The sequence below is a fragment of the Neovison vison genome, chromosome 13, assembly GCF_020171115.1.
Source record: "Neovison vison isolate M4711 chromosome 13, ASM_NN_V1, whole genome shotgun sequence".
Taxonomy (NCBI): domain Eukaryota; kingdom Metazoa; phylum Chordata; class Mammalia; order Carnivora; family Mustelidae; genus Neogale; species Neogale vison.
Genome location: NC_058103.1, coordinates 35,959,407 through 35,982,998, shown reverse-complemented (window position 1 = coordinate 35,982,998; position 23,592 = coordinate 35,959,407).

The following is a 23,592-nucleotide window of genomic DNA, read 5'->3' as shown; positions in this document are numbered from 1 at the left end:
TTTACCATTCCTTGGGAATGGACACCTATGTAACCCGCTAAGAAGGCAACTTTGTTGGCAGCCATCATCTGAGAATTTTTAATTAATATAATCCCTGTGTACCAGCACCACCCTGTTAGGGAACGATTGTCAAAGCACACATAATAATAAGTGAAGTCTATGATTATGTAACTGGTCCTTTAACAAATCTGTAGAAAGGAGAGATCACTAGGGGCTGGAATGTTCCAGGAAGACTGATAGAAACCTCTCCAAATCTGGGAGAAATGTTCAGGACTGAACGAGTAGAAGTAGACAAACCTGGCTCAAAAAAAGGTTTGTGATGGGAATTGGTAAGAGATAAAGATAGAAAAAGAGATTGGAGCTATATTACAATGGCTCTTAAAAGTCAGCTTTGTAAGTTTGGATTTCTACCTCTATCCAGAGGGGAACCACTGGAGCTTTTTGAGAAGGAGTATTATAGGACAAACATGGAAGAGGGAGACCCCTAATTGTAGAAAGCTGGACTCCAGGCCTGAGGGTTACTAAGTCACAAAAAGTGAAACCAAACACCTGCTTTTATTTTTTTATTTTTAAAGATTTTTATCTATTTATTTGATAGACAGAGAGAGATCACAAGTAGGCAGAAGGCAGGCAGAGAGAGAGGGGGAAGCAGGCTCCCCGCTGAGCAGAGAGCCCGATGTGGGGCTCAATCCCAGGACCCTGAGATCATGACCCGAGCTGAAGGCAGAGGCTTAAACCACTGAGCCACCCACGCGCCCCCCAAACACCTGCTTTTAGTAGGTTAAAGCTAGGACTTTAAAATATGGCCATATGCTGATATATGAAATGAATTTTTCTTGAAGGATATAAAGGAAACTGTTGACATTGGTAACGTCCTAGGAGTAGAACTGGAGGTAGGGGAAGGAGGAATCTTACTTTTCATCATATACCCTTGTTTGATGTGGATACACTTCTTAATCATGTGCATGAATTCATTTTATAATTAAAGAAATTTAAAAAAATATATGGCAACCAGGGGCGCCTGGGTGGCTCAGTGGGTTAAGCCTTTGCTTTTGGCTCAGGTCATGGTCTCAGGGTCCTGGGATCAAGTCCCACATTGGGCTCTCTGCTCAGCAGGGAGCCTGTTTCCCCCTCTCTGTCTGCCTCTCTGCCTACCTATGATATCTCTCTGTCAAATAAATAAATAAAATCTTAAAGAAATATATATATATAAATTTTTAAAAATATGGCAACCAGAAAGGGTTAAAAGATGTTTAGACTGTAAAGAACACATTCAAAACATTTCTATTTATAAAGTAAAATACATTTCAATCCTGTTTGTATTATGTCTTGATCTCTATCATATAGTAGAGATGTTGTGAGAATACCCTGAAAGTAACAGAATGCCCTAAAAGTACTCAGAACTAACTGCACATCTAAGGCTCTACTTCAAAACAAACAGATGTCCTGAGTCACCCACCATAAAACAGCCTCTTTCAGGTGTACTTCAATGAAAAGTCTGCCTGAATCTATTCCAAATCAACTCCTTTGTTGGTAACAACAAAAATTAAAAAAAGAATAGCCCACAGTACGTTTGACAAGATATATCCTGTCTCAGTAAATGGCTTTTTCATTCTTAAAGTTGCTCAGGCCAAAACCAACTGAGTCATCCTCAACTTAATTCCTTTTCTCTCATACTCTATCCCCAAATCCCATGAGCTCTATGTTCAACTCCATCCAGACGCCCGCTGCATTTCCCACGCCACCACCATCATACGGTCCATCATCTCGAACCGGGACCGCTGCAGCAGCTTTCATTCTACTTCGTTTCCCTACGCTTTTCATTCTTGTTCCCTACAGCTGGTCTTCCACAGGATAGCTGGGAAGATCTTCCTAATACACAAATCTGAACAAATCACTCCTCTGACCACAGCTTCTGGTGGCTTCCTATTGCATGGCTAAAACCCAAAGACTTGCATGGCTGCAAAGCCTGCATGATCCAGACCCCATTTCCTCTCCAGCGTCACGTCCTGCACTCACCCCTTGTCCCTCCTCTCCAGTCAGGCTGGCTTCCTGCCCACTCCTTGGACATAGCAGTGACCCCACATCAGGGGCCTCACCCTCAGTCTGAATCTCTTCTCCCAAATACACCCATTCCCCTCCCTCACTTGGTTTGGCTCTCTGCTCAACTAAAGCCTCATCAGAGAGGCTTTTCCCCACCATGCTACCTCAAATAGTAGAATTGCCTCTTTGTCTCTTCACACTGCTTTTTCTTTACAGCAAATCATAACATATAGTCTTCTGTTTGTTGTTATTATTTATTCCTGTCTCACCCAAGTAGTATGCATGCTCCATGACATCAAAGTTTTTGTCTTTGTTTGTTTTTGGTTTTTGCCATTTTCACTCCTCTAGCCCCTAGACCTAGGGACATCTGATAAATAAATGAAAGCTCAATAAATATTTGTTGAAGATTGAAGTACAAATCAAAACACCTAAGTACTGGGGCGCCTGGGTGGCTCAGTGGGTTGAAGCCTCTGCCTTCAGCTCGGGTCATGATCCCAGGGTCCTGGGATCGAGCCCCGCGTCGGGCTCTCTGCTCGGCAGGGAGCCTGCTTCCTTTCCTCTCTCTCTGTCTGCCTCTCTGCCTGCTTGTGATCTCTGTTAAATAAATAATTAAAAAAAAAAACCAAACCTAAGTACTGGACAAAAAGAGGTTTTCAAAGTCCAAAATGAAGCATAAGCATAATAATGCCCAGTAAATTTGGGGTAAAGGAGTGAAAAAGCCAATACATCAGTCAGCAGGTATGTAAACCTATCCTTTATCCACCGCATGCTGGGAATCCAATGCACACTTGACATTAATTCCTACTTTGGGACATCATCTGTGTACATGCTGGGAGGCTACTCTTGAGATTTTAAATAGTAAATACCGTAACAAGTTTCCTCCTCCCTCTTGCCAACGAACTGAGACTGAAAGTTCTGAAGAAAGAAAGCAATCACTGTCTCAACCAGAAGGCCCAGAAGATTCAATTACTCCATTGAGGAGAAGATCTGGACAACGCCCCAGCCCTGGAACTAGGAAATTGGGTTAAAGTCAGGTTCTGCCATAAACTACGAGAGGGAGCTTTGGGCAAAGCACTCTTTGTTTCTAATCCCATTTTCTCTATTGCAGAGCTTCTTCACGTGGTCCCTGTAAAAGAAGACAATGCATACACTCGGGTATCCTGAAGGCTGAGTGGTCAATCCATCATCGGTGTGATCCTTGTCCTGTGCTAGCTAATCTCTAGTTCAACTTCCCTTGCCTGCCACTGGTGAGCTTTGTCTGAACAATGATCTGATCTGGTCCCTCACCCGCTCAAAAACCTTTTCAGATTTTCAACTTGAACCTCCAATGGTTCAAGCTTCTTCACAAACTGAACCCAAACCACCTTTCCAGTCGTATTTTGGCGCATTCCTGGGCCTTGCCCTACACAGAACTGCTCCGCCATTCCCCAATTCCACCACCCTTTATTGCACATCTGTGGGAGATGTGCCTCAGCCCCCCCCCACCCATCCTCCCTTCTTCTGTTAGAGAAACCCTAGGCACTCCCGAACCTCCTCTTGGTGTTCTCTCAGACGCCCTGTTGAATCACTGATTATTTGCAAGAATCTTTCCCCACCAGACCAGGATGTCTCCATCTGATCCCTTTTCATGTCCTTAGCATAGAATGGTGTAATGCACACAGTAGGTGTCCAATGCTTGCTCTCTCTCAATATTTCTCAAATGGCTCTCTCAGGCCTTTCAAGCCCCTTCTCTGACTTATGGCTTGGAGGCAATATTACGAAGGGGCTTCTTTAACTTTTCTACTGCTGAGGAAATACATTAGGAGATGTCACTGACTGACCACTCCTAGGGACTTCCAGATACAGGCAGGAACTAAGTAGAGGGACAGAATGAAGCTAGGGACCTCTCTCCAGGCTTTATAAGTTATACCTTTAAAGTGTGCTTCGTTTTATCGGAAGTGCTATGAATTCTCAAATGAGGCACACCCTAATACAAATGGAAATGATTTTCAACTTGTTCATTTTCAGGATTATTCAAGATTCTGTTCCTCTTCATGATGGTAGAAACTCCTGAATTGACTATAATTCAAAGCAATTATTGTTCTTTAGCTGCCAAGGTGCCCTGTTATTCTTTTCTTAACTATCCTGGATGATCTGAGCCCAGTTCAATGAAAAGCCTATTTTTCCCTAGCTCTGTACCTTTTCATTTGCTAAATTTACAGCATTCACATGAAAGGAAGAAAGGAAGCCCCACTTTTGCCCCCATTGGGAACATGATATATGGGTTTTAATTGCCCTTGTAATTATACCCTTGTCCAGCTCTGCGCAGGTATGGTGTAGAAATTAAACATTATAGCAAAGCCTGAGAAGGCCTCATTGAGGTAGGAAGACGACGGCTTTGCAAGATTTCCTGCCACCAGGAGAAGGAAAGAGAAAAATGAAAGGTGGTCTGGGAATGTTATAAGCTAGCCAGCAATCTCCACTGAGGAAGCATTTTCTGTCTATGACCGCCTCTAAAACTGTGTGAGCTGTAAAGCTGGGGATCCCCTGGTGGTTTGATATTCAGCTAAGGCTGGCTGAAAATGGCAGAACTTGGATTGCTTGGCTCTGAATTAAGAAATAAGCACAGCAACAAAGGGAAACATGCTATGACACTTTCTAAATATTTACTAAGGGGAGTTGACAATTCAGTGTCTGGAGCCAGATCTGACAGTGAATTCTGACTGCCTCCTACACCTTCCCTCGATCGCCATCTCTATCTCCAAAACCAGGTGACCTTCACCTCTTGGGGTTAGCAGAAAAAAGCAGCATCCTTGTGAAAACCCAGCAAATGCTACATGGTGATTCGGGCTCACAGACCACTGCATTTATGCCTCCTCCCCAGATTTCTTTTTTTTTTTTTTTAAAGATTTTATTTTATTTATTTGAGAGAGAGAGACAGTGAGAGAGAGCACGAGCGAGGAGAAGGTCAGAGAGCGAAGCAGACTCCCCATGGAGCTGGGAGCCTGATGTGGGACTCGATCCCGGGACTCCAGGATCACGCCCTGAGCCGGAGGCAGTCGTCCAACCAACTGCGCCACCCAGGCGTCCCGTCCTCCCCAGATTTCTTATATGAAGTACAGTAAGGAAAGACCTGACTATAAAAACAACTGGGTCAATACAAACTACTTTTAAGATAAAATACTTCTTTGCCCAGCAATTTCTGACTAGTCATATCCATACAGTTTCAAAACCCAATATCTATGATCGGTCCCTGCCAGTCCTCATCATAAAATCAAATGTCTCATCTGCCCACATGACAGTTATTTTCATTCCTGATCCTCCCAGGTCAATTGATAAACGTCAATCAGCAAGTCTGAGGTTTTGAAAAAACATTATGGATAATGAAGAAATGTACTTTATGTCACTTTATGACCACCTCCTGCTGGTCATGTTTCCTATACTTTCAAGTCTTATACAGAGAGTATAATTTTGCATTTGCTCTTAAAGTCTGAAATAACACACTTCAAGAGCAATTTGGTGATTGGGTTTAGATTAAAACAGGTATCTGACAGTCCCAATAATTCCCCAGAGTCCTTTCTTTCCCCACAGCCCCAGAAATGCTACATAATTATTTTAAGTCAAGATAGTAATACACATACCTATTAGATAAAAATGTATACATCTGTATGCCTAACAAGCAATGGGAAAGTTATGGAACAGTTTACAGTTTAATGCTCACTGATGTCTTCTCACCTCCCTGTCTCCAAAACCTGTTTTTTTTTTTAAGATTGTACTAAGATTAAAATACATCCTCTCGCAAATCTCCCTCAAAGGAAAGAAAACGTCACTGGTTTGGTTAGGCATGACTTCAGGAAATAAACCCAATACTGGTCTTGAGAGAAAGACAGGCATGACATGGGCAAGAATGATAAGAAACATGGAAGGCACGTGCCATGTCTGTACAGAGATGACCAGGTAAACTACAGTTAGGTCTCCCCTTTAGGCAAGCAACCCCACAAACAGAGGCTGGACTCTGTGACCTCCAAGGTCCCTTCCCACTCCAATAGCATTTGCCTCGTGAATTTTTTATAGTCATCCTCTGTCCTATCACACTGTCCCCATGCATCATCAAACCCTCCTGGCCACTTCCACGACTGAAAGGAAAATCTGTTTAAAAAAAAAAAAAAATCCATGCTTTGACTACTGCCAAAATTACAGTTCTGTCCTTGAAACAATGACCTGAATGTAACGGGCCAGACTAAACACCTCTGAGCAAAGAAGTGGTCAATACCATCTTCAGGCAATATTTTTTAAAGCTTCTCTGATGCAGAATTATAACCCAAGGTCTTGGGAGTGAAAGACTGTGAAGCTAACAGACCATCCTATAACCAAACCTCTCAAACTTGCACTCTTCTATTCCCTGCCCCATGACTAACCTTATAAAGAGGGTAGGGGGCGCCTGGGTGGCTCAGTGGGTTAAGCCGCTGCCTTCGGCTCAGGTCATGATCTCAGGGTCCTGGGATCGAGGCCCGCATCGGGCTCTTTGCTCAGCGGGGAGCCTGCTTCCTCCTCTCTCTCTGCCTGCCTCTCTGTCTACTTGTGATCTCTGTCTGTCAAATAAACAAATAAAATCTTAAAAAAAAAAAAAAAAAGAGGGTAGGAACTTAATGGCTGAGTTTGAATCCAGGCCCCACCTCTCATTAGCTGTAGGATGTGAGGCAAATTTAATTTCCTTGAGCCTGTTTCCGGACTTGTAAAATGCTGGTTATATGAACTACCTTGCAGGGTTACTGTGACAATAGGATTAAGAAAAGCCTCCAAAATAAAAAAGCACCCCTGAGCATTCATTTGTTCATTCTCTCATTCATTCATCGAAGATTAACTGAGCGTCCACAACCAGCCAGGCACCAGTACATTGAAGATGGGGGAAAAATGAAAGCTATTATTACTTTTATTTACCCAAACAGTCTGTTTCCAGAACTGTGGCAGAACTGTCAGATTTTGACTTCAGCTCAAAACTTTCATGACTAAAATAGTCATTTGTAGTTTGTCAGATATGATCCCACAAGGGAGCACACCTACTGCCTTACCTTTACACACCCCAAAGGTAATCACCTAGTAGATGTTTGGCCAGAGGGCATCTTCAGAACACTTCGAAGAAGCAACAACCAGCGGAAAAGGTGGTATCCCAGCTCTCAGCTGGACAAGCCACTCAGGAAAACTCGATATGTCTGTGCTACAAGACACGTCCTGGATGCCTGGGAGTTTTTGGGCGCTTTCAATTCCACGAGCGGACTCTGAGTCTTCCGAGAATTTAGGATTAAGAGCTCTGGCTCATCCCCAGTCTTTGTGACTGGGTCACTAATGAAGCTAAGAGCAACAGCTAAAGGGTCTAAAAGCCATGTTTTTGTAATGTATGGCTTATAGTTTTCAGCTGTGCTTTACTCTACAGTTTGATAAAGTTCAGTATAAATGATCCCCCTATGAGGAGTCAGTTGGTTTCAAGGCTGTAGGCTCTTCTTCAATGGGAGCCCAGCATTCCTTTTCTTAACCAGCCCAAAGCCTCCATGCAAGTACAAACCTAGCTGCACTGGGTGCTGGGCACTGTGTACACTTAAACATTTTGCACTTACAATTTAAAAAAAAAAAATCTTTCAAAGACTTTTTGGAACCCAGGGCTCCTAGCAGAAGAGTAAAAGTCTGACCCTGGCATAAGAAATAACCTGCCCTGGATCATAGGGTGGTCAAAGAGGGAATTCTAGAATAAAATTCAGAGCCATCTGTGAAGCTAAGCATAAGTTAGTGGACAGCAGAGAGATGCCTAAAATTTTTGATATGCAGACTCCTCTCATTCAGGAGCCACCTGAGTCATTTTCCCTAGAAACTGAAGGATAGAACAGGACTACCTGAAGGCTGTGAATTTTGCATTGCTACCTCCTACGTGGAGGTGACAGCCTAGGCTCTTCACAGGAGTCATGGGTACAAAAATACTGTCACTATCTTGCCCCCCACCATGCATCTAAAATTTTTTTCTAAAAAGTGGACATTCATTACCCTTCAGCCAGTTTAGCGCATTATTATCAACTTCTGGCCCCTCTAATTGCTCACTGAAAACAGTGGTTTGGATATTAATAGGCTATAAATCAAGGCCCCACCTAGGGCTCGTTGTCACGGAAACAGTACTCAAGCCCACAGCGACTTCCCCACCCTGGGGAAGTCTGGGCGACTTGGTGGGAGTTGGGGATGCTTTTAAAGCTCCTGTTGTTTCTTCCACTTTCTGCTATTTCTCAAGGCCAAGTTGTTGGAGAAAGAGAACTGGTGAGGCAGGTGAGAGTAAAATGGACCGTAGCAGCTTGGAGAACTCTTTGGAAGAGGAGGGAAGGAGGTCCTTGGAGTATGCCTCAGGCATTCTGTTCTTTCCTCCTTGGGTCTGCACCTAGTCACACTCTCTGCGTCGTTCCCAGCGTCCGGGGATCAGGCCCCTTCGCTGATCTGTCCTGTCCTCCCTGCCTGGGCGCTAAGCTGCCGGGGGAGCGCGCAGACAAGTTCCCCAGAAGAAAATTTGAGCGGCCCCGGGGTGAGAAGCCCGGCGGCAGGAGGCAGAGAGGGCAGCGCGACGCTCTGACACGCTGGAAACAGAATCCCCTTTGCCCCACGCCGGGGTCTTGGAGGAGGTGGCCCGGGACTTGAACGCTCACCGCCCTCCCACCCCCGCCCTCCCAGAGCCCCGGGGCTACGCTCCAGGATCCGGCTCTCCAAAGCAAAGCGCCCGACTCCCCAAGTGCCTCCGAAGCCCACGCGGATTCCCGCGCCCCAGGGTGTTCGCTGCCGCAGCCGCCAGGGCCTCCCGGGCCCCACGCCCCGCACCCAGGGCTGAGCCCCCACCCGGCCCCCTGGGCCACCCACGTCACGCGCCCCCTGGGCCCAGCGCCTCTTCCGCGCTGGCGCCGCGCGCCCCAGCCTCGCGCATCCGCATCCGCACCCAGCCCCCGCCGGCCGATAGGCCCTCCGGGACTCACCTGCGCTGGGGCTGTAGCGGCGGCCACCCCGAGCCCGGGGGCGGCGGCGGCGCAGGGGGAAGAGGGCAGCACGGGGCTCCTAGCACAGCGGCCGCCGGGCGCCTGGTGCTGCCGAGCCGCGGACCCGCCCAGAGATATAAATAACATTATCTGAGGAGGGACATTCCTGCCGGGGGACATCGCTGCTGCCGGGACCAGATAGTCCCGCGGCGGGGGCGGGGAGGCGGGGCCGCAGCCTCCCGCAGCGCCAGGCCCAGCCCCCGCCTTCCCCACCCACTCCCGCACCTGCCAATCAGCCTCCGCGCCTGGGGGCACCTGCCAGGCCTCCGCCCGGGCTCCGGCGACCGGCCTCCGCCTCCTGGCTGGCCGCCTGGGCCCCGGACGCCAGAAGCTCCAGCCTCCCGCAGCGCCCCCATCATCGTTCACCTCCCCTAACCGCGCGCTGCCGCGAGCTCCCTGCGGCGGGAAAAGGGTTTCACTCCGCAGCCCGGGCCTAATTCGTGCGCCCTGAGCAGCGAGCCTGGACACGAAAACGAGCCCCCTCCACCAGCCTTTCCCGCCCCGCGTCCCCACTGTGTACTCTCTGGTTTTTAAGATTTATTAAAACACACGCTTAGACCGCAGGGTGGGCGAGGCAGACGCCGGGGCCGTGCGCCCCGGCTGCGGCGGGTTTCGGAAGGCGGGATTGTTCCCAGGGACTGGCGTGTTAGAAAGCACGCTCCGGGGCGGACTTCACTTGGCAGGCGATGTGAACAGACGCTGGGAGGCCCCCGCCCCCAGCCCACAGGCTCGGTGTCTCTTTTTCTGTCTGCAAACCTGGTGCGGTAGGGGCAGACCCAGCACTGCTGACCAGGCGCAGCCCACAGTCCCACAGCGCTAGCATATTGCAAGGACTGTAATCAACAGGCAAACTGCCACACCAGCCCACTGGCACCTCCTGTCCTGTCCCGCTTTTCAGGAGAGCAGGGGCTTCCTCTCTGCAAAACTGGATGGGGTGGAATGCAGTAGGCCAGAGAAAACACTAGAACCAACGGTGCCGAAGACGAAAAGACACGGCATCTCCGAGTCACCTGAGAGAGATTCACAGAAGAAAATGGGCAGTTTGCATTTTCTTGACTTTCTTAAGATACAAGATTATTGTTCAGTAACACTTAGTGGTACGCTTCACGGTAGCTTTCATTTCCTTTCTCCATCGGTCGTTCCTGGGACGGTGTCTCATCCAGGTACCAGCCCAGGCTATCTCAGGTATTAATGCATGGCAGGGGAGATCAAAAGCTCAAAGAGATAGAAAAGAGTTGCAACTTTGACTAATACTGCCTGGTATTCTTAACAACGGAACAGTCTTAGCCCTGAGTTATTTGCTTCAGAGTATAATTATGCTGTTTTCCAGGATTTACTAGGAAAAGGGTGTTTAATTGCCGGATGTTCATGCTTCGTTTATATATTGAACAGATGCAAAGATATTTCACTTCCTGCTGCAGCCACACTTCTGGAGAGTAGGCATTTAGACACTGATATGTGCTAAGTGGGGCAAACTCCACAGATATGACAAAGTCACAGAACTCTCCACCCTAGGCCCCTGATGTCTGGACCCTTATTAACCTCAGTTTCTCAAGAGACACTAGAAATATAGGAAAGATGATAGCAGAATATTCGTGGTCATCCATTAGATCAGCAATGATGTCCCCCCCATCTGATAACACTTAAGGATCTATTTGTTTATTACTGAGTTAGAAACAGAAAGATCTCTTTCATTTAAAAAAATTATTTAAGAATCAAATTCTGGCAAGAGAAACTCAAGAAAAACAGGCCAGCTTCAAAAGCTGAGAGTATGATAGATCTCAAGTAGAAATCCTTGATCTGTTTTTGAAAGGAAAAAGTGGTGAGAAATTATGCTTTTAAAAAGCCTTGTGTGAATAAACTTACTAAATAAATTCATGATTCCTGAGGATTGCAGCTCTGCAGCTACATAATTGTATACTACATGAAACAGATAATTCCTTAGTTATAAGTCTGTGGCACCGAACTGAAAAGTTGAAGGCATATTTTTTAAAATTTTATTTTTTATTTGATAGAGATCACAAGTAGGCAGAGAAGCAGGCATGGTGGGGGGTGGGGTGGGGAAGCAGGCTTCCCATTGAGCAGAGAGCCCAATGTGGGGCTCCACCCCAGAACCCTGAGATCATGACCCAAGCTGAAGGCAGAGGCTTAACTCACTGAGCCACCCAGCCACCCCACATATTTTTTGGTAGCCTTGGGATTTATGATTTTCAACAAGAAAAATTAATATGATAAAAGTGCCAAATCAGTGGGCAGATTACCCTAGGATTTTACAAACCAGCTCAGCTGCTTTAGTTATCTCCACTTTAGCTGAAAGCTAAATAATTCAATACAACCTCATTTGCTACAGAGCCTGTTATCCTGACAGCATCCTCAAATGCTTTACAGCTAATAGAGTTACAGTGAAATGATAAATCAGAACTGAGGGAGACGGGAAATTTCAAAGTACAGAGGGAAAGGGCATTGTCAAAGTAGGAGGAGGAAAAAATAGAAAACTCCAGGAAGTGGGAATGAGAAGCTGGGGAGAGATAAGAAGGAAAAGCTGAATATATGGGTTCATAATCAAGGTCATTGTTGGGCAATGGAGACAACAGGGATTAATTCTGCAAGGATTTTTCTGAGGATAGTATGTAATGCCTCCTGAATTGTCTAAAGTGTGGGAAATTGGCTTTCATTCTCTTTGGTCCAGGGGCTGCACCTCCTTTACCCCTATCCATGTTGACGCTTCATACTTCAGGCTACCCAGCAGGCTCCCAATAGGTAATCAGCAGTGCTGGGGCCAGAAGGGAAGGTGTGCGTTTGATACTAGACCTTGTCAGCCAGTAAACCAGAAAGTGAGAGGAAGCACTCACAAGAATGGCCTTCCCAGCTCCAGCTAGTATCAATAGATGAGGCCAAGAGGATATAAATTAGGACAATGGAGGAATCTGACACAGAGGGAATTTTCACTTTCTATCTCTATATTCTCTGAATTTTTCACATTGAGCCTGTATTATTTGATAATCAGTAGAAATCATAGAGACAATAATAGGTAGACGTTAGATACAAATGAGTCCAGCACATGCATTTAACTTTTCTTCCATTCCAAATCTCATAAAAGGATTTAGAATAAGAATTTAACAGCACAGGGAAACAAGACAAAGGCTCATCAACTCCCCAAGCATTTTTAGGAAATCCCGAAATAAAGAAAAGAGACAGGATCTGATCTAGAGAGAAATAAAATGAGAGAAAGTCAAAACAGGTTCAGGAGATGGAATCGCTTAGGGAAGTTCCAAGCATGAGTCAAAGGATACAAGAAAAGGAGGGGACCCTAGGACAGAATAATTCATCGAGGATTATTCCTCCCTGCTGGCTTTAAGTATCAGATGTTTGCCTGTGGGATAAAGAAGTGAGGAGAGATCTTGGAACCAGATGAAATGACAGGGAACCTTTTCTCTCTCGTGATAGCACGTGTGCCTTTCCTTCCCAGAGAGACAGTGGTAAACAGAATGGGCAGGCTAATGAACTATCAAATAAAAGATCCTCAAACAACTCAAATCACCAACGATTTTGTCAGGGTTGGGGAACAATTACATGAAAGAGATTTTCTAGACTAGAGAGAAGTGACAGCAGAGGAAACTAAGTTAGGAAAAGGAAACAGAGATAAATTTAAAATGAATTTAAACTTTATTCAGCAAGATTTGAAAGGATATTGCCATCCATGACAAGCAATAAGAAAATAGGGAAATTTAAAAGTTGTTTCTGAAATTGAAAATTTATTAGCTGATAAGCAGAACAGACCAAGTTGAAAGGCAGATTAGTGGAAACAGAAATTATCCCCAAAGACAGAGCCAAAAACAAGATGGAAAGTTTGTAAGAATGACTGAAAGCCATGGAAGCAAGATCCTCAAGGTCCAATATCCATCTGATAGAAGTTATACAAGGAAAGAGAAGAAAGAGTAGAGGAGATAATAATAACGAGAAAGGAGAATAAGATTTCTCAGGATTGAAGAAAATATGCACTTTCAGATTATAAAATCCTGAATTTAGAAGAGGATAAAGATTTTAAATATAGTTTATAGTTTTATGACAGTTTCAAGTTTACGATTTTATTTATAAAATCCAATAATTTGAATACAATTAAAGAAAAAACCAAAAACTATAAGAAACTATCTTCCTGTGTCTTTTTTTTTTTTTAAGATTTTATTTATTTATTTGAGAGAGAGAGACAGTGAGAGAGAGCACGAGCGAGGAGAAGGTCAGAGAGCGAAGCAGACTCCCCATGGAGCTGGGAGCCTGATGTGGGACTCGATCCCGGGACTCCAGGATCACGCCCTGAGCCGAAGGCAGTCGTCCAACCAACTGAGCCACCCAGGCGTCCCTTCCTGTGTCTTGAATTAAGACTATTTTTACTGAGGGGCATCTGGGTGGCTCAGTGGGTTAAGCAGCTGCCTTTGGCTCAGGTCATAATCCCAGGACCCTGGGACTGAGCCCCACATCAGGCTCCCTGCTCAGCCAGGAGCCTGCATCTCCCTCTCGCTCTGCTTGTTGCTCCCCTTGCATATGCTTGCTCTCTCTCCCTCCCCCTGTCAAATAAAAAAATAAAAACCTTTTTTTAAAAAGAGGCTATTTTTTAAAAGATTTTATTTATTTGACACAGAGAGAGATCACAAGTAGGCAAAGAGGCAGGCAGAGAGAGAGGGGGAAGCAGGCTCCTTGCTGAGCAGAGAGCCCCATGCTGGGCTCGATCCCAGGACCCTTAGATCATGACCTGAGCCGAAGGCAGAGGCTTAACCCACTGAGCCACCCAGGCACCCCCCACCAAAAGACCATTTTTACTGAATCACAGAACTGAAGTTATTTGCTCGAAATTTAAAACTACTTGACTTAGAAATAAACATATATATCAGAAAGCTACTTACCAAATGAAAAGCCAAACCACATAAATCTGAGCCTACCTGATGTTCCCACTCATTCAAAACCCTGCTAGCAATGGAGGGATCCAGAGGGCATGCATGTAATGTACAGAAAACTTCAAAATAGTACCTGGAGCTCAAAAAACATTAGTTCCCCTCTTTGCTCTTCCACCAAGAGATGTATTTCATGAAACTAAGCTAAAATTTCCATCCCATTTCTGGAAAGATCTAGGGGAACCATGCCCTCTACAACTCCCAAAGACAGAGCAGCAGCGGGACCAGCTGGAAAAGCCCTCCGTTTACAATATAGAGGATGTAGGACCAAACTTCTCCTTCAGATGCCTCAAACAAAATGGTCACTGTAAGGAACCTGAGAGCCCGAAGCAGGTGTGCAAATACCAAACTGACCAGAGCAGCTGACACCAATTTCAAATTTCTCTCCACCAATAAATGGGGAGGAGCAGAACAAGGCTTACATACTATCATCCACTAGTCCATGGAAGCACCAGCCAAGCTTCAGAATAAATGAACATCTTTCCTTCTACAGCTGTTCCTGAGCTTTTCCTCCCTTTTCAGGATGAGACTGTTACCTAAAGGATGCCAGCTTGTACGGGTATAATAGTAGGCTTATCTTGGGGTGTGCCTGGAGGTGTTAATGTTCTTCTACAGTTGCGCTGTAGGGCTGTACGGGTTTGCTAGTGCTTCCGTGACACTTACCACAGACTGGGTGGCTTGGACAACAGAAATTTATGTTCTCACAATTCTCAAGGCCAGAAGTCTGGGATCAAGGTGTTGGCAGGGTTGTTTCTTCTGAGGCTTCTCTCTTTGGCTTGTAGATGGCCATTTTCTCCCTGTTTTTGCAAGGTCTTTCCTCTGTGCCTGTGTCCTAATATCTTCCTCTTTTTTTTTTTTTTTAAGGATTTGATTGATTGATTGATTGATTGATGAGAGAACACAAATGGGGGCGGGGAGGGGGAAGGGGCAGAAGATGAAGGAGGATCAGATTCCCCGTGGAGCAGTGGGGCTTGATCCCAGGACTCCAGGATCATGACCTGAATCGAAGGCAGATGCTTTACTGACTAAGGTACCCAGGCGCCCCATAATCTCCTCTTCTTATAAGAACACTATCGTATTGGATTAGGTCCACTCATAAGACCTCAGTTTACCCTCATTACTTCTTTAAAGGCCCTGTCTCCAAATATGGTCTCTTCCTGAGGTGCTAGGGGTTAGGATATCAACATGTGAATTTGGGGGCCCATAATTGAGTCCTTAAGAGAGGCCCTATCTTTTCTCACATTAACTGCTTCTGTAAGCCTACCTGCTCTCCCATTCTCTAGTTTCATTCTCCTTCAATTCTTCTTCCATATAGTAGCCAAAGTACATTTTCTAAAAAGGAAATCTGATGGTGTCACTCCACTACTTTAAATCATCTAGTGGCAGGGTGCCTGGGTGGCTCAGTGGGTTAAAGCCTCTGCCTTTGGCTCCGGTCATGATCCCAGGGTCCTGAGATGGAGCTCATATTGGGCTCTCTGCTCAGCAGGGAGCCTGCTTCCCTCTTTCTCTCTGCCTGTCTCTCTGCCTACTTGTGATCTCTGTCTGTCAAATAAATAAAATCTTTAAAAAATAAAATAAATCATCCAGTGGCTCCCCATTGCTTTCAGGATATAGTTTTAAGTTTTGCAGCACCTAGCACAGTTCCTGGCTGCAAGATGTACTACAGAAAGATCTGAAGAGTAAATAAATGAACCAATGAGCAACCAAATCATGGAAACTAAAGGAGAGCTGCAATTGTGGAGATCAACCAAGAACTAGGTAATTCAAAGTCCTTTCTATTTGGCTTAAAAATATGTATTTGTGATTTTTTTTTCCAGGAGAACCATTTTCTTGTTTATGTTTGAGTAAGGTTATTTAAATGAATTCACATTCCCTGAGAAATAATTGGCAATATTTGTGCCTGAATTTCACCAGCTCCTTGGCCCCCTTGGCACATTCATACCTAACTTACTGTCTACAGGTGAGAAGTGGAGCCAACTAAGTAGGTTTTATGTTCACATCTACTACCAAGTTCACCTGCAGGGAAAAAGGCCTGCTGTCTTTCAAAGTCTCATTCATAATGAGGCACAGCAAATGCAATGGTGATTGTTCATCATGGAATTTTGTCTCTGTTTGCCCTACCTCTCAGTGTCATTTTCAGACCTCATCCTTGGAGCAAGGCCACGCTCCAATATGCCAAAGCCTTGAGCGCACAGGATTAAGAACATCCAAAGGTAGATCAAAAAGCATTACAGTGAATTGATGTTGTTTTGACATCAACATTCTTTTTTTTTTTTTAATTTTCAGAGGTATGTTTTCGGAGGTATGGCTGAGGTATGGCTGAGGTATGGCTGAGGTATGGCTGGAGGTATGGCTGGAGGTCTACCATTGACCAGCCATGACATCAACATTCTTATCTTGAGTACTCCACAAAGTGTATAATCTGTATGTGGATAATTGAGAGTGCCTAAACCTGCAACTTTGTTCTCTTCCTTTAGGTATTTATCGAGCCAGGAGCTCAAATTAAGAGGAGAAGAGAGAAGTTAAAAATTGAATTTGTTAATAAAGAATGACAGCAAGAGTTACAGTTCAACCAATTAAAGAATTTTTTGTTTACGTGATGATTATTGCCAACATAAATGTTCTTAATTGCTTTTATTTGTTAGTGAGCAGTTTGCAAATTCAAAAAAAATTTTTTGTAATATTAACCAAAACCTTTGGGAAAATTTCAATATCGTTTGGAAAGATATTGCAATAAAAGTCTTTATTACCTCTGCAGATTCATCTCATTTTCTGTTCTGTGGGATATTTCTGCAGCTGCTTAACTTCTGTTTGGATATTTCTTCAAAGCTTTAAAGTCTACAAGAAACTATGATTCAACTCAAACATGATTTATTTTGTAGAATAACTACATCTTATCAAAAACATCATTTTTCCTCATTTTCCTTTGTGTAAGGCAAATTCTATTTTTAAAGGATTACTTATCATTTTCTTTTTACCAAATGCCATATAATCATTTTTATTCAATTTCATGAAGTAAATTGCTATCATTATCCTTATTGCTAGATAAAGAAACCAAGAAACTCAGAGTTCAAGTAATTTTCAAAAAAAAAAATCACATAGAACTCCAAATCTCTTGCTTATTAAAGAGTTATTTATCCAGGAAGCACTATCTCATGCTTGAATTAACACATTCCCATGATATTTAATGTAGACTATCCATAGTATAGACTAATATATTTTTAAAGATTTTATTTACTAGAGAGCGTGAGAGAGAGAAAGAGATCAACTGAGAGAGAAAGAGAGAGAGAGAGAGCATGGGAGAGGCAGAGGGAGAGGGAGAAGCAGACTCCCCACTGAGCAGGGAGCCTGGCACGGGACTCTATTCCAGGACTCTGGGACCATGACCTGAACTGAAGCCAGATGCTTAACCGATCAAGCCACCCAGGCGCCCCTACACTAATATTTTAAGTCAATAATTAAGTCAAGAATTAAGCCCCAAATTATGCTGAGCATGCGCAAGCAGCAACTCCATGTGGCTTATCCTATTCTATCATCATTTTAATCATCAAAATATACATAATGATGCATATGCTCTGGACCTTCTGAAAGAAGCAAAAACTATAGTTTTTTTGGAAGGGTTTCAAAGCTGTGTCTGAACATCAGTATCCCATATCTGACCCCAACCCCTGCTAAACCTTTCTCCACTCCCACTCCTTACCTCTACCAAATACTGCCAGTAATTGATGAGTAGGGGCTTGCCTCATATGATTTCAGATACTTGAAACCATATGGAATGCCCTCATTCCAAAGATTATACAGGAATCCACAAACTTATTTCATAACTAACAACAAATGTTAAAAATGCAAATGACCCTGGGAAGAATTCGCTTTTAAGGTACAGCCTTGTGGCTACTGGAGGAAGAAAAAGTCAGTGCCCCTTAGTAGCATTTTAATAGCTCAGCAATTTTTTTGAAAAGAAGTTAGCTCAGTGGAATGGAAAAAATCAGTAAACGTAGTCAAAAGACCTGGATTCTATGCCCCTTATCTTCTCTGTGCCTCCATGTCTCTTCTGTAAAATGATGGCACTGAACTAGCTTGTCTCAAGGTCTCTTTCAGCTCTAGCTCTCTATATTTTACACCTATAGTGAGAACATTCTATACATTCATTATAATAATGTTCATTAAAATGAAAAATTGGAAATCAATGTCCATCCAAATGGAATTGGTTAAACCATGTATGGCGTAGACACACACACACACACACACACACACACACAAATAAATTCTATGTAGTCAGTTAAGTGACGATGTGGTTTTATATTTGTTTATGGGGAAAGACACCATGACACACTGCTAAATTTTCTATTTGACCAAGAAAGAAAGTACTTTATATCAGAAAGGATACTCCTAAAATATTATTTCTAGATGGTGGAATTAAGAGTAATTCTTACTTCTTTGTCTATTTTTGGATAGTGTTTGGATATTTTATAAGCAGAGAATATTTTCATAATAAACAACAAAGTTATTTTCAATTTGGGAAAGATACTAAAACGTAAATAACAAATATTCTATCCTTTTCTGTGAGCAAGTTTTGCTAGACAAGAGGGCCAAGGCAAGAATAGCAGTGACCTAAAGGAAAACAATGCCTAAATATTTTCATCAACACCCTGAGAGTGAAATAAATATGTGCCTTGAAAGTAAAGAACTGTTCATGTTACACAAATTGGGCTCAGCTGATTTTTCTACTTATCTCAGTCATGACCAGTGTTGGGAGATGGATTATGCTTGCTCCCTCACCAGTTTATCCTACACCCAATGAGAAGATTGGTCAAGCCTGGCCATTGGATCCAACCCAAAGCTAACCATCTGAGGACACAATTAATCCCATAACTTCGTATTCTTTACTCTACGCTTTATTTATTTAGGTTTCCCAATGTTGCCTAATCAATCTTGATAATTGTCACCACTCAAATTTGAAAGCATGCAGAATTAAGTATTTGAAGGTAGACTAAATCAAACCAGATAGAGAATCATACATAATTCAACAAAGGAGGAAGAATTGAGCTTTCTAAATCCAGAATGGCGAACGAGAGTTTTGACCAAAGTTCAAGATTGGTAAGAAAACAAAATGTTGCAGGAGGCCGTAAATTAAATACAGACCAACACTGTAGCTATTGTCTTTCAAAAAGTGTGGCTGCAACAGCCAGCAGAGATTTCAATGAAGAATGAAATCTCTGGGAGTCTGAGCAAGCTAAGCCCGTGGTACTCTGCTCTTCCTAAGAGAGCCTTCTGTTGACAAAGGAAATTTTTATATTGAGTTCCACATTATTTGCTTGTCACCAGCTGTATCATGCCTTCTATGCTAAAATCAATTTCCGTAATTCTCAATTTGGGGGGTCATTGGGTATATGGGTTAACTATCCGGGAGCGAGGCACTTGGGAGAGGAACTACGCTCACATGGAAGAGAATTTCTCAAGTTCTGACCCACGGCAGCTCAGGAAGTCAACTGGTGTTTGCGTGCTGGAAGTGCTGGAGGTGATAAACGACACTGCAAGTGCTATCATTTTAAGTCAAGGACAGCCTATATGTAATTAGGGGGAGTGTTTTTTATGAATTTATTTATCACTTATTTTATCATATTCTGCTTCCTGAGAGGATTTTGAGGAGGTCCTTGCATTTTATTTACCAGAGCAGCTTCATGTATTAGTCTTCTCTTTCCGACTAGATTGCATAATGCCTGATACTTAAAAGCATGTCTTTGGTTTCTATTGCTCAAGGTGTCTGGTAGAATGCTGAGCAATGACCGAAGGACATACATAAAAAAAATACTGAAGTGTAACGAGCAGAAATACATAGTTACTACTGGTTAATTTAATTAGGAAAGCCATGTTACAGATTCTAGCCCTTCTTCTGGATCCCACAAAGGCCATGGTGATCATAGGGTGATCATATGTCCCAGTTTACTTCAGGCAATCCCGGTTTACACCTGTCGTCCTGGCCGAATCACTCACTCCCTTGTGCTCTCAAAAGTGCAAATTAGGGGCGCCTGGGTGGCTCAGTGGGTTAAAGCCTCTGCCTTCAGCTCAGGTCATGATCCCAGGGTCCTGGGATTAAGCCCCGCATTGGCTCTCTGCTCAGCAGGGGGCCTGCTTCCTCCTTCTCTCTCTCTTCCTGCCTCTCAGCCTACTTGTAATCTCTGCCTGTCAAATAAATAAATAAAATCTTAAAAAAAAAGTGCAAATTACACAATGACCCTATTGATTAGGTATCACTAAAGGGCCTCCGAATAAATTCCAATATACAAAAAGCAATTCGGCTTTAGCAGTAAAGCTTTGTGGTGAAAGACGACCACAAAGTACAAAGTTAAGATTACATTATTAACTGCTTGGTATTTCCTAAAACCAGTTAGCTCTATATAAGTTTAAGTCAACTCTGCCCTCTACTGTCTTATGACAGTATTATGACATCATGAAGCTAGCACCGTTTCATCTTCATTGACTGAAGCTGATTATGTTGGTCCTCTTGATGACTTTAGAGGGCTGATCCTCAACCTTGAACCACCACAATTAATTTTTTAAAAATCCCCACTGCCCATGCTGTCCCCCTGATAACTAGGTCAGAATCTCTGAGGATGAGACCCAGGTGTCAATTTTTTTTTCTTTTTTTTTTTTAAAGATTTTATTTATTTATCAGAGAGAGAGAGGGAGAGAGAGTGAGCAGAGGCAGACAGAATGGCAGGCAGAGGCAGAGAGAGAAGCAGGCTCCCTGCCGAGCAAGGAGCCCGATATGGAACTCGATCCCAGGACGCCGGGACCATGACCCGAGCCGAAGGCAGCTGCTTAACCAACTGAGCCACCCAGGCGTCCCCAGGTGTCAATTTTTTTAAAAAGCTTCCCAATTGCTACCAACGTACAGCAAAAGTTGAGAACCACTGCCTAGAATGTTAGATCAAATAGCCTGCCATGGTTCACTTAGTTTTTTTTTAATTCCATAGCCCAGATTATACTATTCTCCTAATCATATCTGGGAAAGCCTTAGAAGTTAGAAGAAAATGATGAGTGCAGCAGGACAAATCTACACTACTGAAAAAAAAATGGCATTTAAAAAAGTCATTGTAAGGGATGGTGTCTTCCTTGGGTATAAAAAAATATTTTTAATTATAGTGATGACATGGACAGTACTTACTCAGAAAAGAGTCTGTTAGGCCATCAGCTTTGATGGCGCAGCTCAGCCCTAATTCTCTGTTGATGGAATTACGTGCTGAAGAAGCTCTAAGATAGCCAAGAAAGTTGAGCCAGAAGATGGGGGCAAATGAGGTAGAGCCCATTGCATTAAATGACTGCTTCTTTTTGTGTGAATGTTCAGAGACTTGTTAATGGAGTTTATCATATGGAAAAGCACTGATGCGAAAGCCCAGGAAATCTGCTGGTAGAAGTTGCACTAATTAGAACATTAACTAAATTAAGTCACCGGGGGACAGCGAATCCCAAAGGGAATAACAGAGAAAGGAGAAAAATACAGAAAAACCATTAATAATGAGGCACCGGGGTGGCTCAGTGGGTTAAGCCTCTGCTTTCAGCTCAGGTCATGATCTCAGGCTCCTGGGATCGAGCCCTGTTTCAGGCTCTCTGCTGAGGGAGCCTGTTTCCCCTGCCTTTCTGCCTACTTGTGATTGCTCTCTCTCTGTCAAAGAAATAAAATCTTAAAAAAAAGCAAAAACAAAAAGGAGAAAAAGAAAAACCATTAATAAACAGCAAGAGACGGTTTTTGTAGAAAATAACCAAGAAGCAGGTTTTTTTAAAAAGTTTTATTTTTTTGAGAGTGAGGGAGAGAGAGAAGATTTGGGGGCAGAGGGAGAGATTCTCAAACAGACCCCACTGAGTGCATAGCCTGACTCCCTCTCACAACTCACACAACTGACTGAACCAGGAGGCTTTATTTATTATATTATTTTATTTTTATTATTTAATTATTATTATTTATTATTTTATTTTATTTTATTTTATTATTAAAGCCCTAGGCTTTTAATAATAAGTGACAGGTTTACTTCCCACTCCTTTTTTCTAAAGTTCACCAGGAAAGGCTAATGGATCTCATGTCTTGAGACTGGCCTTGTTAAAAGAAGTCTTATTCCTCTTAAACTCTTAACCAAAACTGTGCTATCAGCCAGAGTGTTGGCATAAGAAACAAAGGATCATTTGGGAATTTTGATAGTGAGCATCAGGGTAAAAATCCCCTGTGAAAACAGCAGAGGCCTCCTAATACTAAAAGGAGGGGAGAGGAAGGTGCATGTGACAGATGTTGGTGTCCTTGTACACTGCATCTGGGATTACATTATTCAGTTCTTCAGTCCAGCCAAAGGCAATACTCTTGGCATAAGTGGGGACAGAGTAGAGGTTTGGAAGCAGCACAGGGAATTATTCTAAATGATTCTGTCTGTGCTGGTTTTATTGTCTGTGGAACATCTGATACTTGTAGAAATGCCTTTGCAAGAAAGGAAGGGGGACAAAGTAAAAATGTTTCCATAAATATATTGTTTCATAAGAATGGTTCTTACTCTTTTCTGGACAACAGACCCCTGTGAGTATCTGATGAAGGCTATAGGCCCTTTCCCCAGGGGAAAATGGACATCTTAAAAATTTAAATTCTATTAATTAACATATAATGTATTATTACTTTCAGAGGTAGAGTTCAATGATTCACCAGTCTTATATAATACCCAGTGCTCATTACATCACATGTCCTCCTTAAAGGAAAAAGGGACAATTTAATACATAATTTTACATATAGTTCAATCCTAGTTTAGGAACACTAGACATACAGATGGCCTACAGTACATGAAAAGGTGCTCAACATCACTGATCATCAGGTAAATGCAAATCAAAACCACAATGAGATATTAATTCACACCTGTTAGAATGGCTAGTATCAAAAAGACAAGAAATAACAAGTGTTGGCGAGGATATGGAGAAAAAGGAACCCTTGTGCACTGTTGGTAGGAACATAAACTGGTGTAGCCACTATGGAAAATAGTATGGAGGTTCCTCAAAATAACCAAAATAGAAATACCATATCAACCAGTAATTCCATGTCTGATTATCTATCTAAAGAAAATGAAAACAGTAGTTAAAAAAGATATGCACCCCCATGTTCATCACACCACTACTTATAATAGCCAATACATGAAACAACCTAAACCAACAGATATAGAAAATGTGGTGTATATATACAAAATGGGGTATTATTCAGTCATTAAGAAAATTGAAATCTTGGGGTGCCTGGGTGGCTCAGTGGGTTAAGCCGCTGCCTTCGGCTCAGGTCATGATCTCAGGGTCCTGGGATCGAGTCCCGCATCGGGCTCTCTGCTCAGCGGGGAGCCTGCTTCCCTCTCTCTCTCTCTGCCTGCCTCTCCATCTACTTGTAATTTCTCCCTGTCAAATATCTCTCTGTCAAATAAATAAATAAAATCTTAAAAAAAAAAAAAGAAAATTGAAATCTTGCCATTTGCAACAGCGTAGATGGGCCTTGCAAGTATTATGGAAAGTGAAATAAGTCAGAGACAAATACAATATGATCT